This window comes from Numenius arquata, chromosome 7 (genome assembly GCF_964106895.1).
Source record: "Numenius arquata chromosome 7, bNumArq3.hap1.1, whole genome shotgun sequence".
Lineage (NCBI taxonomy): Eukaryota > Metazoa > Chordata > Aves > Charadriiformes > Scolopacidae > Numenius > Numenius arquata.
Window position 1 is genome coordinate 12,901,715 of NC_133582.1, and position 21,013 is coordinate 12,922,727.

The 21,013-nt window shown below is 37.8% G+C and overlaps 1 non-coding gene across 1 annotated transcript; it reads left to right on the plus strand.

Annotated features, from left to right (window-relative positions):
* The first annotated feature begins 18,134 nt into the window (after positions 1–18,134).
* Positions 18,135–18,207, plus strand: TRNAK-CUU (transfer RNA lysine (anticodon CUU)). Its single transcript has one exon. It is a non-coding gene; the product is annotated as a tRNA-Lys (tRNA).
* The last annotated feature ends 2,806 nt before the right edge of the window (positions 18,208–21,013 follow it).

Genomic DNA, 21,013 nt, shown 5'->3' on the forward strand with positions numbered 1-21,013 from the left:
TAGACTTGGGGGTCTGGGGCTCATTATTCAATTCTTATTGACGCAGAAGTATGATTTTAAACCAAAATGAACTCTGGGAATCTAATAATTACCTTACTTCTGGTATGATTGTGGAAAGCTATTACACACGAGCCTATTATATTTCTTTGTTACACCACCCTACACTTACTGAAAGTCATGTACTTTTTTGTGCAGAGAAAAACTCTTAAGCAGATGCATTGAAAAAGAACAGATGTGTTCACAGAACAAATTTTCCATGCTCCATTTTCCACTATGTATGTTTGTTTGTTTATAGAAGTAGGAGGCATAATTCAGGCAACGGATGGTAAAGGACCTGACAATCCATACAAATCATACCTGTTTAAACATTGACTGGAAAGGAAAAATCATTTTAAGGGATTTTCTTGGGTCTGTTTCTCTGCCTAGAATTTCTATAACCTTCTTCAAAAATTAATAGGTTTTACACCCTCCAGACACCTGTATGGGGTGAAACTTGCAGTTGGTCTTAGGAAGCTCACTCCTGTACACCCGCGACTACCGAAGGGCAAGAGACAACCTTCCCTATGGGTCCTGCCTAAGGAAAGCATTCATACAGAGAGATGAACCTAAGTGAACCTATTCTACTACTAATTTAGACTTTTGTTACTCTAAAAATGAATTCTTGAAATAAACCATTATTTTTAATACACACATGAAGTCAATAACTACACTCTAAAGCTTCTGAGTGAAACTTCTGAACATTAGCTTTTTTCAAAACTGTTTTGCCAGAGCCTGGTATTTTCCACAGGAAAAGAAAACGTATACTGTTTTCTTTATTTTTAATGGCTGTGTCTTTTGTAGAGAAAGCACGTAACAAGAATATCTGTCAGAAGCTCCAAAGAAAGCCTTCCACTCCGACATGTATTGAGAAATTCTATCCTCTGCATTCATTTTAGAATATCGTTAGTTAAAGAGATTAAGTTTAGTTTAATATCCCTTATGGTTTCCTGCAGTCACATAGTAATTCATTACCCTCTGGAATGTTTTGTGATTGATGCTATAAGGCACAATAGGCTGGATTAATCAGAGAGATAACATGTAGATATTCACCTCTTGAATATTAATGAATAACTGGAATTCCTACTCATTGACATTCAAAACCAGATAAAGAACCAGCAGGAAATCTGTAGTAAAGGACAACTGGCGCCCAATTTCTGCCTTTAAATTAAAACTGTCAAAAAGCATTTCTAGATAACATCAGAGTTAAATATTTATGAATTGCAGTTTGTTTAATAACAATCTATATCAAAATATATTAAAAGAAGCAATTATCAATACACTTATGTACTTGCTTTCATATTTAATAACTGGAGACATCACTTATACAACAGTGTCCAGTTTGCAACTGATAAGCACTGCCTCAGTACAATGCTTCTGACAACTTCTATGCTGGCAGAGAACCTGGCACAGCTTTTTCTCAAGCAACAGCTTAGAAGGTACTCAAAAGGCTTTTCAGCTTGGGTAAACCAAAGGAAACAAATAAGTAAAATATACACAAATTAAATATGATGTCCAAATTCCTAATTTGGGCATGCACATTTTGAAACCACAAGAAAATCAGAATATATCTCCAGGAACTTCTTTCCACTCTCATTATTACTGATATCAGCCTGGCCTCTCCTTAGCCCTGTAAAAATTCACATTTCTGCTAGCAGGTGTGTACAAAAGATCCCAAACTCTCTGTTATCAGATTATTTCTCTTGTCTGCTTAACTCTGTTCACAGTAATTCTCAGCAACAAACTGTGGCAGAAAGATCTATTCTGCTGGAAAATGATCTGGTTGCACCTATACTTGTAAATGACTTCTAGGGAACATCCTGGAGCACTGCACCTTGTTTGTCAACACTTGCATTTTCAGAATGGCCTTTAGTAAAATTTTCCCAAAGTCAGCACAGCCCAGGCTGTAATCCTAACAGGAGAGAACTACAATCAGAGACAGAGAACAGTCATGAGCATGTTCAATTTCTTAGTATGAATACGGTCATATGAGCCAGGAACTTGCACCTTATTCTCCTTAGTTCCAGAAGAAATCCTTGAGCACCTGGATATTACAAATGCCAGGCAAAATGCATCTGGAGTTCTCTTTTGACTTTCTTTTAACCTGATTAATATTTAATTATGTAGATAGCATAGAAACTCAACGGGAGAAAAATGCTATGTTAGAATCCACTACTCTGATGGTTTGGGCATGTGGGGAAAAAAATGGCATCTCTTCCCTGCAAAGCAGGTTAGGGTTTTGAAAATATCCTTTTGCAGTCTAAACTGTGCATGCTATCATTAGACTGTTAGTTATTCCTGTCCTAGGTATTTCATACTGGCATATTCTGACTATGTCTACACAGAGGAGTACAAACAAAAGGAGCTCAGGCTCAGTGTGCCAGGCTCACCCAGTACGAACTCAGGCAACGACTTCTCTTCCAAACCATGTAAGAGTAAGTGCACCTGACTCTGGGAAGCAGTTTCTGTAACACAACAAGGAGTCCACAAGTCAGGCTTTGCCACAACAATGAAGCAAGGTCTCTATAGTAGTTTTAAGTATATCAGTGATTTGACTTTCAAAGACGCTGACTATCCACAAATCTCAGTGTAAGTGCAAACAGAAGCCGGAGTTTGTCACCCCTCCTATGAAACAGGAGCTGTATTTCATACAATTGAAATAAGTAGTTGCTGATGTGAAACATTAAAAACCTTGCATCCAAAATTTTAGTCACAGTAGTGGCAAACGAAAACAAACACGTAAGTGAAAAATAGATATTTATGCATGGTGATAAAAAATTAGTTATATGACAGTTAGAAAAGTATTTGTGAAATATTTTGCAAGCATGGTTATAGTATGTGGCTACGAAAACTAAATTAACCATTTAAAAATCATGCTTTGAGTTAATCAATTTACATAGTAGGCATTTTTAGTGTCCAATCTAACAAGCAAACAGTAACACCACAAAAAGTAGGTTTTATGGTAAGCAAATATTTTCAGTAAGAAAAAGTCATGTCAGAACAGAAACGCATCCATCTCTTCAAGATGAGCGGTTATTTTCAGCTCATTTTCTGGTTTTGCTTAAGAATCTCATCTTAGCCTTCATTAGGAAAAGTACTTAAAAAAAACCTCACTGTGCTAAAAATGAGTGTCCTTCACCAATCACTTCAAATGCTCTTTTTTGAAAATTATTAATATATTTTTAATGTGTTAATGTATTTTACCCAGTTCTGTTTAACCTGCATGCTTGTTGTTTTGCAGTCCATAAAAAGATTTATAAATATTCCATGCTGGACATGTTTGGCAGTTCTCTTCATATTTTTATTTCAAAACATTAGATATAACCACTAGTCAGATACTTAAAACTATTTCAATGATAAAGTTAGAAAAAATGTAGGAGAACATAGCTTAAAATATTTTTTTTTACATTGGGATTGTCTGGAACCTCTTGGAATAAATTATATTTGGCTTGTATTTTCATCTAACTGGCACCTTCAATGATAAAGTGTAAGAAAAGTGCTCTGAAATTTGCATTATTGCAAGGTATTCTGAAAGGACTAAAAAGTCAGCAGGATTAGGGTCTGAGAAGACAAAGCCCTGTTACTGTGGAGAGGCATCACTGAATTGCTAAATGTTATCTGAGGTTGAAGATACAAGTAGAATCAAAGAATCATAGAATGGTTTGGGTTGGAAGGGACACTTAAAGGTCATCTAGTCCAATGCCCCCTGCAGTGAGTAGGAACCTCTTCAACTAGATCAGGTTGCTCAGAGCCCCGTCCAACCTGACCTTGAATGTTTCCAGGGATGGGGCATCTACCACCTCTCTGAGAAACCTGATCCAGTGTTTCACAACCCTCATCATAAAAAAAATTGTTCCTTATATCTAGTCTAAATCTTCCCTCTTTTGTTTTAAAACCATCACCCCTTGTTCTATTGCAACAGGCCCTGCTAAAAAGTTTAACCTGAATCAAAATACTTAATTTCAATCTGAAATTTCAATCTGAAAGCAGTTGCTGCTGTATCTATCACTTTAATTTGGTTTTGTAGAATTTTTGAGGAAGATTATGTTTCATAGACACGCTATCACCACATCCAGAATATTTCCAGTGGGGACACTAACAACAATGAGCATGTGAGCATCCAGAAGTCAAGTACAGCTGATTTTTTCTAAGAAGAGGTTCTTTGGTTCTTAGTTCTTTGAAAATCATTTCAATAATCTGCAGAATCAATCATTAACCCGTACAATGTGCTCTTACATCCTTCAGATTTTATGAGAGTTAATCTTACAAACAATTGTAGAAAACTATGAAGCGTATATGCAACTGAATTATTGGAGCTCATATATTTTGGAAAATTAAGGCAATTATCATAAGAATGCTAATGGCTCTTAGTTTCTACACAGTAAAGAATGATACCTTCAATAGAATTCAACATAAGACTTCTTAAAGTTTGTAATGACTATGTTATGATTTTTATAATTGTTTATAAATTGACCCTTTTGTTTCCATCTGAAAGATGCTTATCATCAAGACCATTTTTCTTTGGGAAATCTAAAACTTTATATAATGTTTCACTACAAAATAAAATAAATGTCAGGTACTTAAACATCCAAATAGTAAAACCTGACAGTACTCTCACTAAATGGCAACTTCTCAAGGATAATAAGCTTCTTGTCATATTTCTTGATGAAAGAATATGAAAAATGTGCTGTTCAATAAATTAATATCTCAAGTCCTTTCACGTTTTTAATTTTAAAAAGTGCTGGTGGCAGAATACATAAATCTACAGGAACATTTGGGGCAGCAACCATACACAGTGGTCCCAAAAATCAGTCTTGAAGTAAATGGGCATGTCTCTATTGTCATAAAGGGAACATATTTATTCTTATAGGTGCAGAATTTTATCTTATGTCTTCATAACACTAAAGGCTACCCTTAAGGAATGACATACTAATTTTTCACCTGTCATGAATATTTACTTATTCCCTGGAAGTCACAGTGACAAGATATGATTCCATAAATTATTGTTTCCAATGGGTCCATTTTCATTCGCAGCACTAATAAACAAAAGCAATTTGTATGAGAAGAACTAAGACAGTGGAAGAGACTGAAATAGTCTTTTACAATCAACACATTTACTTAAACCCAATCCAGGATCTGAGCATTCTTAAGGCTTATTAACCCAAAAAAGCATTCAAATATTGTCTCAGTTTCTGATCCTTCACATGCATTCCTGGGATACACTCAGCAAACAACCCGTTATGGCTAATGACCTAATTACATTCTATAACCAAAATTCTTGATTTCAAAAGACAAACAAAAGACTTCAGGAGTAGGTGAATTTTCTTCAAGACTGATGACCCAGAAATTCTAGAAGAAATATATCTTAGAGAAGAAAAATCATGTGAAGAGCTCCATAACAGAGCGAATAAATAACCTCTTAAAGAAAGAGATGAGATACATACAGGGGACCAACAAGAAAATAATACAGAATCCAAATGGGTCATCAAAGAAATTCCTGCACTCCTTTTGTTCAAGAAGTGTAGAAATAAACTGAGACTGTGCAAACTAAGTCCTTCTGCCTCAGAAAAGAGGAGAAAAAGCAAGTGGTGCATTTGTTCTCTTGCATTGAGAAAGGGAGTGCAAAGAAAGAAGAAAAACGGAGGACTAGAGGAAAAAAAATCTAGATATGGCTCAAAATTTTTACTTTTTTTTTCTTCCTCCTCGCATCTATTGTATTTCTACTTGGAGCAGTCACCAAAACGTCAACATTTTTTCCAGGAAGACACAATTTTTCTTGAAGGATAAAATTTTTCAATTGCTGCTGATTCATGTGATGACTAATGATCGGTTCATCCCCCCCACTCAGAAATAAGTGGAATGTTGTAAAGATGCAGTGAAATACAACAGTATGAGGTACAAGCATACTTAAGCCTTCATTTAGCAAAATGAAAACTCAAAAGTTCATACAGGCAGGTCTTCAAAATACCAAAAGTTTAACTGGAGTGCCCAGAAAACATAACTCTTCAATAAGCAATTTTGTCAGTGGTGGTTTATCAAAGAGAAGAAAGAAACTAAGAGTGACCATGGGCAAAGGAATGAGGAAGATATGTTCCCAATAAAGAAGGACATTTTGTGCTGGTATGTAGCCACTTGTTCTTCCAAGTGACAAATATGAAAGGAGGAGGTTTGAGGTTAAATATATAGGTATATTTTGGAAACATTCATGTTCACAAGTGGAAAGGAAAGAGATTGGAGCAACAGTTCATTTCTCACTGAATAGGAAAAAGAAGGGACACAAAAATAATTTATTTGCTTGCTCATTGGGAAGGCAAGATACTTCATTTCTCTGACTTCCTTAGTGCTAGACTATTTTCATTATGGCTTAATGAGATTGAAAGTTCTATTTTTGGTGCAAGAAGAAATTCAGATAAACATAACTATTTCCTCAGGAGAAGAATTTCTATTAAAGAAATTTCCACTCATTTTTCTTTTAACAAATTTGGAGGTGCACATGTAGAAATGCTATCTACTGCATGTAATTACATTATTCTTTTGCAGAAGTGACATTAAAATTAAATACTGATTGATGATCAAGGGTTCTGCTTACTTATATTATTCTATTTATATTTAATTTCTTACTTGCATTATTCTTACTAAAAATACTCTGGTTCTGGTGCTGGACCACCATGGCTTCAGTAATGTTGCCAATAGGAACAGCTATCTCTGCAAGGAGTTTAGGGCACTCTATGCCTATGAGAAACTCCTGACCTGATTAACGTTAACCATTGTTAACGTTACTTGAATAAAAGCAACACAAAACTAAATTCAGACTACAGTGAACCAGCTTGAAAGACTGAAAAAATAGAAATTACGAACTGTTTAGTTGCCCCTAAATATGCCCCAAGTGTATGTCTTAGTACCAGAAAAATAAGCATTTATATGGTCTTTTTAGTCTAGGACATTTTGGGGTATACCGTCTAAAGTAATTTAACTAACAAGGGGTGATACCTGTCAAAGTACAAGTGTATCCTTTGGGTCAGAAATGACACCTCATGCCTTTTATTACATGCTTATTGTGATGTGGCAGGGAAACATTGGAGGGGGGGATGCATCAATGCATCTGCATCTCCTCCTGAAAATCACTCCTTTGTCTATGCTGCAGGAATGCAATGCAATGGCTGTACTATTTTAGCATAAAATGTATGGGTCAATAAATTTGTTCTGACTTGTCTATGGTTAGACAAATACACAAAGAATGACCGCTGCCACTTGGGCAATGCTGTGAAGGTTCCTTCTTTCAGTAAAACACGGTAGATGAGGCCTCTGCGTGTGTGTAGGAGTGGGGCAGTTTTGCCTATTTGGGGCATGAGATTTCATCTCTGTGGGAAATGGCTCACACAGAACTTGCCCACCAGTTGCTGCTATTTAAGGAGAGGCCATTGGCACGCAACTCGGAACCGCAGATCTTCCAACTGATCTTTAATTTTTGGTAGAATATCTGAAATTATTTTAAGCAAGATGAGACAGGGTACAATTAAAGCAATCGCATTCCTGGCAGTGCCCATCTGCAGTCAGTGTGACTGCTGTGCCGGCATCTCTGCCAGCTGGTAATGGTGCTCCAGAATTCACACTCACAGCCCGACTCAAACGCGCTTCCTGCTTCGGCATGATAACCACTCAGAAATGAAATGCATGTCTGTCTCTCTCTCTCTCCCTTTTTTGTCTCTCTCTCATTTATCTCCATTTTAAGAGCCAATAATGAGATGAATTAAGTGGTGATGCCCTTTCATTTTTCCTCATTAGGGTTGCTGGCTATTTCAGCCTTACCCCTGCTGAGGAATTACTTCAGGGATTCAGCCATCTTGCAATTCCTCTTCATTAAATTGGAGGAGGTAAAAGTATGTAAAAATCACATTGTCCCTGTTGTGTCAGCAGTCTGGATGAAGAATTTAATGGTTATAAATGGGCTGTCTCTTATAAAAATATCTCATACGTGCAAAGGTAAATATAAATTTATAACATTGTATATGCTTTGCTTTTGTTCATCTTAGAATGCTGCCTAAAACTTTAGGGTTTGTCCAGACTTTCTGCGACTGGTGAAAACTCCTTTATTTTCTCAATTTTAAAACGTGAGGAGGGGTTATACTTATTGAGCGCAAGAAGGAATGAGAAACCCAAATGTATTTCTACACTTTTGTCACATTTGAATTCCATTTCTGTCTCTAGCACTTTTTTTCCACAGACTGCACAAGAAGAGCCATCTGACTCACTCCTAGCTCTGGTGTGTTCCTGCTGACACTATGGTTAGACATAAGAATTGATGGAGGAGTATTTTCCTGTTACAAAGATAGTGTTTCATCAAAATAGATATTTTGGAAACAATGTCTGTTTGGAGAACATTTTTCTACAAGCCAGTTGAAAAACAACATTTCAGTTTTTTGAAACAAGGTTTTCAAATTCAAAGCAGTGGTTTCATTCAATATTTCATTTCTTATATTATTTTCACTGAATTGCAGTAAAAAGTTTAAAAATATTAAAAGTTAAAATATATTATTAAAAAATGTCATCAAAACATATACATTTTTTACAGTTGTTCGGTTTTGATGTGCTGGAGTTTCCTACGGAAATTCCAGCCCACAGTCATTAATAAAAATAATATTGAAAGAGCTGGAACAAAGGATTTCTGAGAAAACTTAAAACTTCAGTACATTCTTATCACACGCAGAAGTAGTACAGTCATGTATCACACTCCACTGGGAAAAAATACACCTGGTTTTTAATATTAGCTTTAAACCACAGCATCTTATCATACTGTCAACATGAAAAGAAAATTTATGTTTGATATTCTTGCTCATATAAAATTATTTTGGTGTTGCTGTTCTAACACAATGAGAAAGGAATAATTTCAGCAACTCTATTAATTCTTAAGTCTTTAAATGGAAGCACAAAATGAAGAAAAATATAATAGAATCTAAAATCTATCATAATTAACTCAGTTGAATGACATTGCATTTAATTGTGTTTAAAGTGTCTTCATGTCTTCTGTGTGTTTGCACACAAAAACAAAGCAGGAGGGGGATAAAATGCAAAACAATAAAAGTCCTTCCCTCCTCCAAATAGGTACCACGATCTTATTCACTGTATGAGTTGTAACAGTAACCAAGGTTCAGGGTTTGTTTTCCCTTGCAATGCCAATTGGGCAGTGGAGTTGTGGTCTCAGGCTACCTTGAAGAGGAGAGATTTTCTTATCATAAGGCGCTCTGTCTCCTTTGTTCCTCAATAATTATTATCTGTGTTAATAAGCAGAGACAACCATTCACAGCCTAATACATCATAGTACAAGTCTTTATTATTCTATGCAGAGAACAGACTCTGCTGTTCATTGGTGTTGCTTTGGGTGAAGACAAGACCCTCTTGCTGTCATTACAAGTGAAGAGCTGAGCAACACTGCAGTCCTGCACCCAAATGCTGGATGCTGGAGTTCCACGAAGCTTACGCCACTAAACCCCACCATGTGCACCTAAACACAAGTCAGTGATGCTGTCTAATAGTGAACACAGGAAAAAAATTCCACTTTCTTGAGAAAGTGTCGTGGCTACACACCCCGGCATTTTTGGGAGTTACTGCTGAGTCTGTCATCACCCTCCACAATGCCTAATGGAAGTCCCTCAGAGACACTTTATTTTAAAATAATGTGTTTGTGAAATACTGTTCATTTTTATTGCCTCAGGTTTCATAAAGACTGCCCTACCTTCCAGTATCTAACAAGAGCAAGAGAGATTAGAAAAGCAGTTCCATTGCAAAGGAAGAAAAATAAATCCAACCATTATTACTTTTCATTAATCTATACCATTATTATAAATTATAGGACTGTTAAGTACAGTGTGTCACTATAATCTGTTATTTCATACCAAACATTATTTGCATATTTTGATTTCTCATTTATAACCACCTATGCTCATTCCTCACTTTTATTGGAAGTGTAATTCATTTAAACGTCTATAACATGGATAACAATCTAGTTTGAAATATTGGGATACTTAAGCTTTATAAATTGAGACTAAAGCAGTTAAAAGAAGCATCCAGCATTTTCTTCCTTTCTGCAGATGGATCCCAAAAACACGCAAAGAATTCATGTACCTTAGAGCAATAGGCATCATTATTTTTTCTGAAACTAAACTATTGGAAATGGCGTTGCAAGGCAAGCAACACTGACAGCCATTTCACAAGGGGCTGGCTTTTTCAGGTTTCTTTTTTATGGCACTAAATCCAGGAAGCATTATTAGTCACTACATTGGTCACAGTCACAAAAAAACATAGCCCTGCAGTTTCCTAAATCTAAATTAAGGTAACTAAATGCAAACTCTGTCTCTTCAGAGCTAAAACACAGCAGCTGCTAAACCCAGGATGCATAAAGATTCCTCAGGCATCTGTGTTTCTGCCAGTGAAAAAAACCAACCAAACAAACAAACAAAAATCCCACTTAAACTTCAATAGTTATGATCAATGACAAATATGTGAGTCCTGACAGAGCTCATCTCTTCATTCTTTAAAATGTAGTTAAATATGTGAAGCATTTTTTTCCTCATCTTGCTTGCAAAACCACTTTCACCTCACACACTGCAAAATGAGGGCTGCACAAAACACATAATAGAGGTGGGTAACACTCTTGTACCTTATATCCCAGGTGGTTGTCCCATAGTGTGTTACAGGTGTTCAGACGTACTTCTGCCAGACTTGAGCAGAAGATATAACCCTGATGTCTTTTGTGCTTTACTGGGAAAGTTCTTCTCAAGTCCATGTTTCTAGCCAACTTTAAGAAAAGAGTGCCTAGATCCTTACATTTTCAGTTCACTTTAAGATCATTGATTCCACATCTGTCCTCTCTTACAGAGATCCTGTTCACAGGAAAGTAAGTCTCAAGCTGAAGTGATTCCAATTATCTTGTCATCAATTGAGATGAACTTCATTTCAGTTAATGTAGGAGTCCATAGCAAGTTTTTCAGGTTTCTTACTACTCTGTAGTAACTATTTATAGTAAATAAGAAGAAATAGATACCAACTGAGGATACTTCGTCTCGTTCAAACACAGGATCAAAACCAGATGCAACAAATGACTTTCCAAATGCACCTGTTCTCTTCAATTATAAAGGAAATGTGGCTAACTATTTTAGATCAAATTATTCAATTTTAGGTGACTTAAAACAGGTGAAAAAAGGAGCCATTGATGGTTTGATTTCGGACTTTTGCTAGGCATTGCAATGCTTCATTATTGAGTGGTACCGGGCAGCACTGACAAATTTATATGATGAAAGCAAGTACTGGCTGCACCAATCCTGGCAACTATATGTCTCCTTCAGCTGTGTTCAACATACATTGTTTCTGAACATTCTTGCAGAAACCTATCTGTGAGTGAAAACCTTCACACATGTTCCCACAGTTGCCTTTCCCTGTCAACAACTCTTGTTGTCACCTTCACAGTAGCAAGGAAACTGCACATCAGAATACACGTGGAGGATATTTCAAAGACATTTAAAGTTGTCATTTAGATGTTCAGCTATTGCAGTGCTGTTAAAACTCCTTTCTAAAAGGCTTGCAATGCACTGGAATAGGTTTGCAACTGTAAATGAAGACATAATTTTGATTTACATTGCAGAATTCAGGCCCACTATCCAGAAAGTTTAGCCACTGGTATTTTACTGTATCCTGTCAGAAAACATAGGATAGAAGAGTATTCAGCCACAGGCAATAAAAACTTCTGAAAGGGTTTTTATGTATGATAAAAACATACCTCACATCCAGTTTAAAGTCATTACGATTTAATATTGGATATAATGTTTTGAGTGCAGTGCTTGCCAGGATGAGCAATCCTTTAAAAGAACTGGCTTTGCAAATTAAAATTCCATTTTGGAGGCTGCAGGTTGCTGATGGAAATCAAAAGTAAAAGAGCTTGACTCACATGTTCAGATGATTATAGCATGTTTATTTAATTTCTTGACCAGGTGCTGTGCTTATGTTTTCACCAGTCAGCTTTCTTCAGGCAAAGCACCTGCGTAGGAAATTAAATAAATACAGAACACCAGTAGCATAGGAGAGGCAAGCCTTTACTTCATTGGACTTAAACCAACATGAATAGAAAATACTTTAAATTTAAAGGGTCCTTACTACTCTGCACATGTGTTTTGACACCACAATAAAGTCCCTCCATCGCACAACCCTCCATGCCATTTAGGAAATCATGTATTCAGGTTTCCTCTGGACAGGTGGTAACAAATTTAATGTCAAGTCCCAAAAGCAGTGAACACGCTGTTGAGGGGTTAGAGTAGGAAACAACCATTCCCTGAAAAAGAAGGCCCAGGTTTCTGAGGCCAGATCATGCTAAACATTTCTCCTCTCAGGCAGCACAGCAAGCTTGCCTGATGCAGTGAAAATGAAGAGCGGGGACATGCTGGTAAACTCATAATTGATTTTGTTTAGGAAAATATTGATACATAGAGCTCCCCTACTTCTCCACCAAGGATATGCTGCGTACCACCACAGAAAGTCTGTCACAAGGATCAGCTTGAGTAAACTCTGCTCGCACTGAGCCAAAATTTCTGCCTATCTGCTCCTTCTAAATCTGTTCAGAGCCAAGGTGACAGCATGGACCATAACACACTGCAGGGGCACTTGAGGTCCTCCAAACCATTCTCCGAGCCTCCCACCAGTTAGCCTGGGGGAAAGCACACCAACACAGTAACTCTCCTCTCCTTCTAAATAATGCTCTCCAGGCTGCTTCATTCCCTTGTATAAACATAACCTAAATAATGTGAAGGTATGCCCACAGCCATCAAAAGCAGAGGAATTTAGGATGTTCAAATTCTGATAAAGCATCATGTGAAACTTTCACAATATTTTCTACAGATCAAAATAAAGTAGGCACTGTATCAGGCATAACTGGCAGGGTTTGGGTGGGGGGAGCTTCCAGGATTGCCTGTGTGGGAGATGTCCCTGACCTGCCTGTGCTGGGTGCAGCTGGTTCCAACCAGAGGTGACACAGATGCAAACTGTCCACCACCCCCCAAAACTGCTGCAGGCAGGGAGCCCATGGTACATCTGCTCAGGCAGGGATGAACCACTGCAAAGGGAGCTTGTGGCTTAGGCTGAGCACAAGGAAGGGAAGGAAAGGTGTTTCCCTAAATGTTTGCTTTCTTTGTGGTTTTTCTGTGTTCTTTTTTCTCTCTCAATGCCCACATCAGTAATCAAAACTTTGTGTTAATTGGCAATAGATTAAAATAAGAAAAGTTCCCCAAAGTCACCCTGTTTTTTTCCTGAGAGCCACCCAGAGTGGAATTAACTTCATCTATGGAGTAACGTAGGCAATTACTTGATCTCACGCAGGAGTCAGCTGGCCTCCCATCAGAGTCAGTTGTGGTGCTTCTTAAGAGGACACAATGTTGAACATGTTAAAAGTGGTTATTTGTCTGTTGACTGTATAAGGGAGTCTAGATCAAGTGCAGATATCTGATTTGCTAAAGTCCGAAGTTAGCTGAGATCATTGCACCACTTATGGGAAATCCCATTTCAGGCATAAACAATTTTTTTTTTTTTTATTTTGTCACTACCAATAGTGGGTTTGTTGTGTTTTTTTAGAGTTCTAAGTTAGCTTTAGAAACACATAAGATTTTTAAAAAGTTGTGTTATAGTCCACAATGTCAAAGCTGAATATAATATTTTATTGACTTAAACAGTTTGTAAAAAAAAGAAAATAATTATGATAGAGTATCCCACACAAAGTATATCTAAAATATTTCAGATGAAAAATTATCAGAGTTTATGCAGTCAAAGAGCTAGAGTTGTAAATTACCTATTAATCTAGCTGGTCCTAAACATGACATGGGAATTAAAGCTATTTTGTAATGTCCCCATTCTGTCTGGTTTTGTCACAGTTAAATTAAAAGCATGCAGTGAACAGCTGGTATAAATACCAACTATTCTTCTTACTAAACAATACAAAGCAAGGAAGCAACTTTTCAGATTGTTTTCAAACCCGTAATTGTTCAGTTCATGTTGACAAATTAAGAAGCAAACAGAACCTAATCACATTCCAATAACGTTTCCAAGATGCAAATGTCAAACACTTCTTATGAAGCACACTTCAGGTAGCAACTGCATATGTCGATTCATATATGTTTTGACTACATGTAATGGATGGACATCCAGCGGCCTTCTACACAATTTTTCCCCATTAGATGTACAATTCAGAAATATATTCATTTTCTTCTGTCATTTAGTGTACTGTCATTCAGTCTTTGACATTGAGTTTTCAGTATAAACACTATTAAAAGTAAACTGCATTATTGTGTAAATGTAATTATCAGTGGCCCTTGAAATGACAAGAATTAAACATTTTACCGAGATTCTGGCAGGGCCCATTTGTTTAAATTCATTGTTATATAGTTAACATAAAAAAGATCAGACCTGAAGTGGAGTCTCTGGGTATTGACATAACATAACTGTTAGTACTAAATGAACAAAATTCTCAAGCATATATAAAGTACAATTACAAGGATATGAATTTAATAAAGTAAGCCAAGAGTTTTACCATTGCCTTTGTCAGGATAAGAGATGGAAATGTAAACCAAGGTAGATGGGTGGGCTATATGCAGATTATTTCTGGACCACAGTAGTTTTTCAAAGATTTTTTTGTGAATCACCATGCACTTTTATGATTAAACTTTTCAAGCAACAGTTAAAAAAGTGACGCAGATCTGTAGACCAAGTTATAAACCACTCGTCATGATCTAGTTAACAGTAAGTGGACCTATTACTTTAGACTGTGTAGCATGTCCTCAAATGTCGAGTTCACTTCTCCTTCACAGCAGTAAGAATACTGGAACTGTGTAAAAGATGCAAAGTAATCTCTTTATATGATAATTATAAATGTTTGAAACAACAGACTGTAACAATTCTCTTTGGTATTCAATCTTCATACCTAAATGTACATATCACTCTCCCTAGTTATAGTACTTGTACTGCGTACTTGAGCACTGAGGTGCAGGCAAACTAGAAATAGAGGTACATGATTAAAAGAGTCATTAACGCTTATAGTTTGTGTTATATTCAGCAAAGAAAGCAGCCAAAACACTTCACCCTTGCCAATAAATACTATAAGCACCAAAATTCCTTATATGAGGACAGCAGCAATCCACACATTTAGCAACATTCATAAATTAATGTTATTAAAACAATAAAGATGTTAAAAGTATTTATCTTATTCACTGAGCTGAGAGTAAGCAACTTGCATATGCATCTTTTGATCCTAAATCTATCTGAAACAGGAATGGAGGGCATAATACTCAAGATATGATATGTACATATAGTGTGAATATTCGCTTGTGATTTCTCCAGGAACAGGGTAATAATCACAGCTTTTAAATCTTGTGCAGTATACTGCATTAATAAAGTATTCACAGAGATCTCTGAAATGGTGCCATTAGGAAGTAAAGCACAAGGCAAAAAGTGGTCTTGATGTTTAGGTCAAAAAGAAAAAAGAATTCAGATAAAGATATTGGCCTTCTGAGTATGCAATGGTGGGGTTTGAACGTTACCACCTTCTTAACACATCACTACAAGGAAACAGTAACAATGGTTTTGTAGTTGACCATAAAAAAAGCTAAGAATTTAGAAATTTAGATGGCTAATGCTACATGAGCTGAACCAGCATCAGACAAATACACAAACATAAGACAGGAAACAACCGTCTGACTGTAACATGAATGACTTAGGGTTACAGTAAATGACAACCTGATCATTACAAACAATTTATTATGGTTGCAACATCAGCTATGAGACTTGAGAGTGGTCTTCAACACATGTAATTCCTGAGCTAGAAAACTAGACAAATTCACACAATATTTAAAGGAAAGATATAAAACAGCTGGAGAGACACCAGCATGTAGCAACAAGAATGATCTTGAAAATTTTGCCTGTTAGGAATGACTGAAAGAGTGCTGTCGTGGTTTTGGCTGAATTTACCAAAACCGAACCGGCAGATGGCCCTTCCCCCCCTTTCCCCCCTCTAAAAGAGGAGAGAGGAGGAGAAAGAGATAAGGAGATTCAGAAGTTTAGAATGAACTAAACTACTTTAATGAAAAATTAATATTAAAATAAAAATAAAGAAGAAAAATAATGAAATAGATACAATATATACAAAACCGTATCAAGCTCCCAGGATGACAGTCACGTCACCGGCAGGCACTGGGGAAGTCCCAGACTGGACTCAGTGACGAATGGGAACTGGATTCCAGCTCTGGAGTCAGGAACACACGGATCGGGATCAAAGGCAGATGAACAGACAGAGTCCTCTCTGGACGTCGGCCATCGCAGGAAGGGGGCTGACCCTTTGATCCCTCAGCCTTTATACTGAGCATGGGGCAGATGGGATGGAATACCCCAGTTGGTCAGGTTTGGGTCACCTGTCCTGTCCACTCCTCCCCACCGACGTGACCCCTCTACGTCCGTGATCGTATAGTGGTTAGTACTCTGCGTTGTGGCCGCAGCAACCTCGGTTTTTTTCGGCAGTGGCATGGGGCACAGCATAGGTTTCCAACCATCCGGTGCTTCCTTCCACCATTGTAAGCACGTAACGCTTACCCTGGCGGGTTTGAGGGAGTGTGATATAGTCGATTTGCCAAGCCTCCCCATACTTGTATTTCAACCACCGACCTCCATGCCACAAAGGTTTTAACCTTTTAGCTTGCTTGATTTCGGCGCATGTTTCACAATCGTGGATAACCTGCGCAATAGCGTCCATGGTTAAATCCACCCCTCGGTCACGAGCCCATTTGTACGTTGCATCTCTTCCTTGATGACCTGAAGTGTCATGGGCCCATCGAGCTAAGAACAATTCACCTTTATGTTCCCAGTCTAAATCTGTCTGGAAAATCTTAGCTGCTCGGTCCACTTGCTGATTGTTTCGATGTTCCTCAGTGGCTCGACTCATAGGTACGTGGGCATCTACATGGCGTACTTTCACGACTAGTTTCTCTAGCCGGTCAGCAATATCTTGCCATAATTCAGCAGCCCAAATGGGTTTACCCTTGCGCTGCCAGTCGCTCTGCTTCCATTGTTTTAACCATCCCCACAGAGCATTTGCCACCATCCATGAGTCAGTATAAAGATAGAGTATTGGCCACTTTTCTCGCTCAGCAATGTCTAGGGCCAACTGGATAGCTTTTACCTCTGCAAATTGACTTGATTCACCTTCTCCTTCAGTAGCTTCTGCAACTCGTCGTGTAGGACTCCATACAGCAGCTTTCCATCTTCGATGCTTTCCTACAATACGACAAGATCCATCAGTGAACAAAACATACTGTTTCTCATTATCTGAGAGTTCATTATATGGCGGGGCTTCCTCAGCACGTGTTACCACCTCCTCTGGTGGCATTGTGAAATCTCCGCCTTCAGGCCAGTTTGTGATCACTTCTACAATTCCTGGACGATTTGGATTTCCTATTCGAGCTCGCTGTGTGATTAAGGCAATCCACTTACTCCAGGTAGCATCGGTGGCATGATGAGTAGAAGGAACTTTACCTTTGAACATCCAACCTAACACTGGCAATCGGGGCACCAGGAGAAGCTGATCTACTGTGAAATGGACTTAAGCTTTTGTATATAGAGATAAATTATAACTGAGTGATTTACATATATCTATCTATATATGTATGTATGTATAGATTTTATAGATGATAGTAGTTGTAATCTAAGCATGATGCAAATGGTATGGAATAAGGGGTGGAATGTCCCGGTTTGAAGTAAAACCGAACCAATTTTCTGTTCTGTAACTTTACATCCTAGCTAGGCCTCCTCTAACTCTCTGAAATTAACGGCATATTGTGGAGAAAACTGCTCGTTCTCAGAATGATAAGCCCAATGTTTGTGCTCCATGCCAAGGAATGGTATGCAGGGAGGCCCTTGCTTATACTTATTGCTATAACAACCAAGGTCAGCCAATTTCGTTATTTGCCCCCTTAGAGGGTCGGAAACGGAAAAAACGTAGAGGGGTCATGTCGGTGGGGAGGAGTGGACAGGACAGGTGACCCAAACCTGACCAACTGGGGTATTCCATCCCATCTGCCCGGCTAGCTCAGTCGGTAGAGCATGGGACTCTTAATCCCAGGGTCGTGGGTTCGTGCCCCACGTTGGGCGCCAATAAATCTGTCGTGGTTTTGGCTGAATTTACCAAAACCGAACCGGCAGATGGCCCTTCCCCCCCTTTCCCCCCCCTAAAAGAGGAGAGAGGAGGAGAAAGAGATAAGGAGATTCAGAAGTTTAGAATGAACTAAACTACTTTAATGAAAAATTAATATTAAAATAAAAATAAAGAAGAAAAATAATGAAATAGATACAATATATACAAAACCGTATCAAGCTCCCAGGATGACAGTCACGTCACCGGCAGGCACTGGGGAAGTCCCAGACTGGACTCAGTGACGAATGGGAACTGGATTCCAGCTCTGGAGTCAGGAACACACGGATCGGGATCAAAGGCAGATGAACAGACAGAGTCCTCTCTGGACGTCGGCCATCGCAGGAAGGGGGCTGACCCTTTGATCCCTCAGCCTTTATACTGAGCATGGGGCAGATGGGATGGAATACCCCAGTTGGTCAGGTTTGGGTCACCTGTCCTGTCCACTCCTCCTCACCGACGTGACCCCTCTACGTTTTTTCCGTTTCCGACCCTCTAAGGGGGCAAATAACGAAATTGGCCGACCTTGGTTGTTATAGCAATAAGTATAAGCAAGGGCCTCCCTGCATACCATTCCTTGGCATGGAGCACAAACATTGGGCTTATCATTCTGAGAACGAGCAGTTTTCTCCACAATATGCCGTTAATTTCAGAGAGTTAGAGGAGGCCTAGCTAGGATGTAAAGTTACAGAACAGAAAATTGGTTCGGTTTTACTTCAAACCGGGACAAGTGCTGAAGGACAGACTGGAGGAAGACATGATTAAGATAGATAGACAGATAGATAGATAATGAACCAAAGCTGTAGCAAGGGGGATTCTCTTTAGATGCTAGGAAAAAGTCTGTAACAATCAGAACGGTAAAATACTAGAGTACGTAGCTTGGAGATCTTGTAAAGTCATTAGAAAGATTTCACAAACAGTTAAATAGACAACTGTAAAGTATGACATAGCCGATCTTGCCTAAAGTAGATGACTTCTTGAAGCACTTTTCATCCCAGTTTCTATGTTTTTTGATAGTACCACACGCAAGTTTAATACTGTTTCACAAGCTGAGTTCTTGGCAATAATTTTTCTTTCAGGAAAAACATTGTACAAAACCCGATAATATTCCTAAACTGTAGATCACTTGATTTCTGTCTGACCTTCTAGCTGTCTCTGTCCTAGTAAATAAAATGAGTTAGGCAACTAATTTTTAGGCTCTGAGGACAAATGGGGGGTGTGATCAGCAAGTATTTATACAGCTAAATTCTCTGACTTACCCAAACAAAGTCTTTGTACACACAAAGGCCTCTGGCCCTCAATACCCACTTCTGGAGAAAGCTCTAGCTAGTCCTGGTCAGCACTGTGCCAGGGACATGCCAACAATGAGTACATAGAACATCAGGACAGTGCTCAAGCCACAGCACAGCCCTGGTTTGCATATTTGAAAAACTCTAAGTCCATCCAGATTAAAACTTGAAACTTGGCAAATGCTCCAAATTATTGGAGATGCCCTCCTATCAGGAGGAAACCTGAAATGCTATAGTTACTGTATTAAGTGCAGAACCACAAAAAGTCCCCTTAAGCTATATAATACAGCTTTGACCATATTATATATTATGATGAGAAATAGACTAATATTCAGCAGTTTAAAAGACTGGAGAAATGCAAAGAGATTGTTAAAAACTACATTTTATCCCCCATTGCCCATCAGCCAGTCTTTCCTGGCTGAAGCTTCAACTTGCAGGGGCTGAACGGACATGTAGAGTTTCTGCTTCTCATTATTCTATTTGTGCATCATGCACACAACATATGGTGTTAAAATAATAAAGGATGCAATAGTTTCTGAAGTTTGTTTCAATTTATTCAAAGAATCCTGTCCCAATTTTTCCAAAGCCTATACAAACCTTAAAAAAAAAAAAAAAATTCAAAATACAATATCTTTTTTCTTTTTAACCTCAAAGCTACATCTCTGCACAGCGAATGCCACAGATACTGTTTCTCCACACATTCAAATTATTCAGTTAGGTGTTCACTGCCACATTCATTTTTGTCTTTAAAAAACTCCAAGGTTTCAGTGACTCAGTATTTCTGAAAATGTGAAAGTAATTTTCTTTACTATGTAAAAGAAGAACCACAATTTTAGTAGTAAAGAACAAAATTAATGTAAAATTTGTACATTTAACATGTCTACAAATCTGTTTAAAGAAGACAGAAATTAAAATCCATCTGTTACTGTAAAAGTCAAAATCAACTACATTTTCATGAAGTTAAGGCAGAATTTTAAGGATTATACACTTGTTTTCTGTCAACATTTTCTCTACTGTTTTTATCAGTGAAATTTTGGTTGTTGTTTGCCACTGAAAAGCCCCTTCTGACAGGCTACAATAAGAAGCTAAGCTATATTGAGTTCCATTAGTCTTTTGGAAAAACTTTATGACTAAGAAACCCTGAAAAGATCTGTTAATGTGGAAACTAGAGTTATCAAACGGTAGTTCAGTTTATCAGCCACAGCACTATTCTTATAATTATAGCTTAGGAGACTTCATTCCATTACAGATTTTTAAATTGAAGTGTCATTCATTAGCGGCTGAAACAGCATGCTGACCTGATTAAAAAAAAAAAAAAAAATTGAAAATGTAATTATTCCAGTTCTGCTTAAGTAAAATCCTTTCATTTCCAAACAATGTTGTGCTGTTGGTCTCCAGATTCTTTCATTTTTTGCTAAGGAATATATTTTCAATTAAAGACTGCTAAAGTCATTAATTTACCCTTTGTGATGAAACT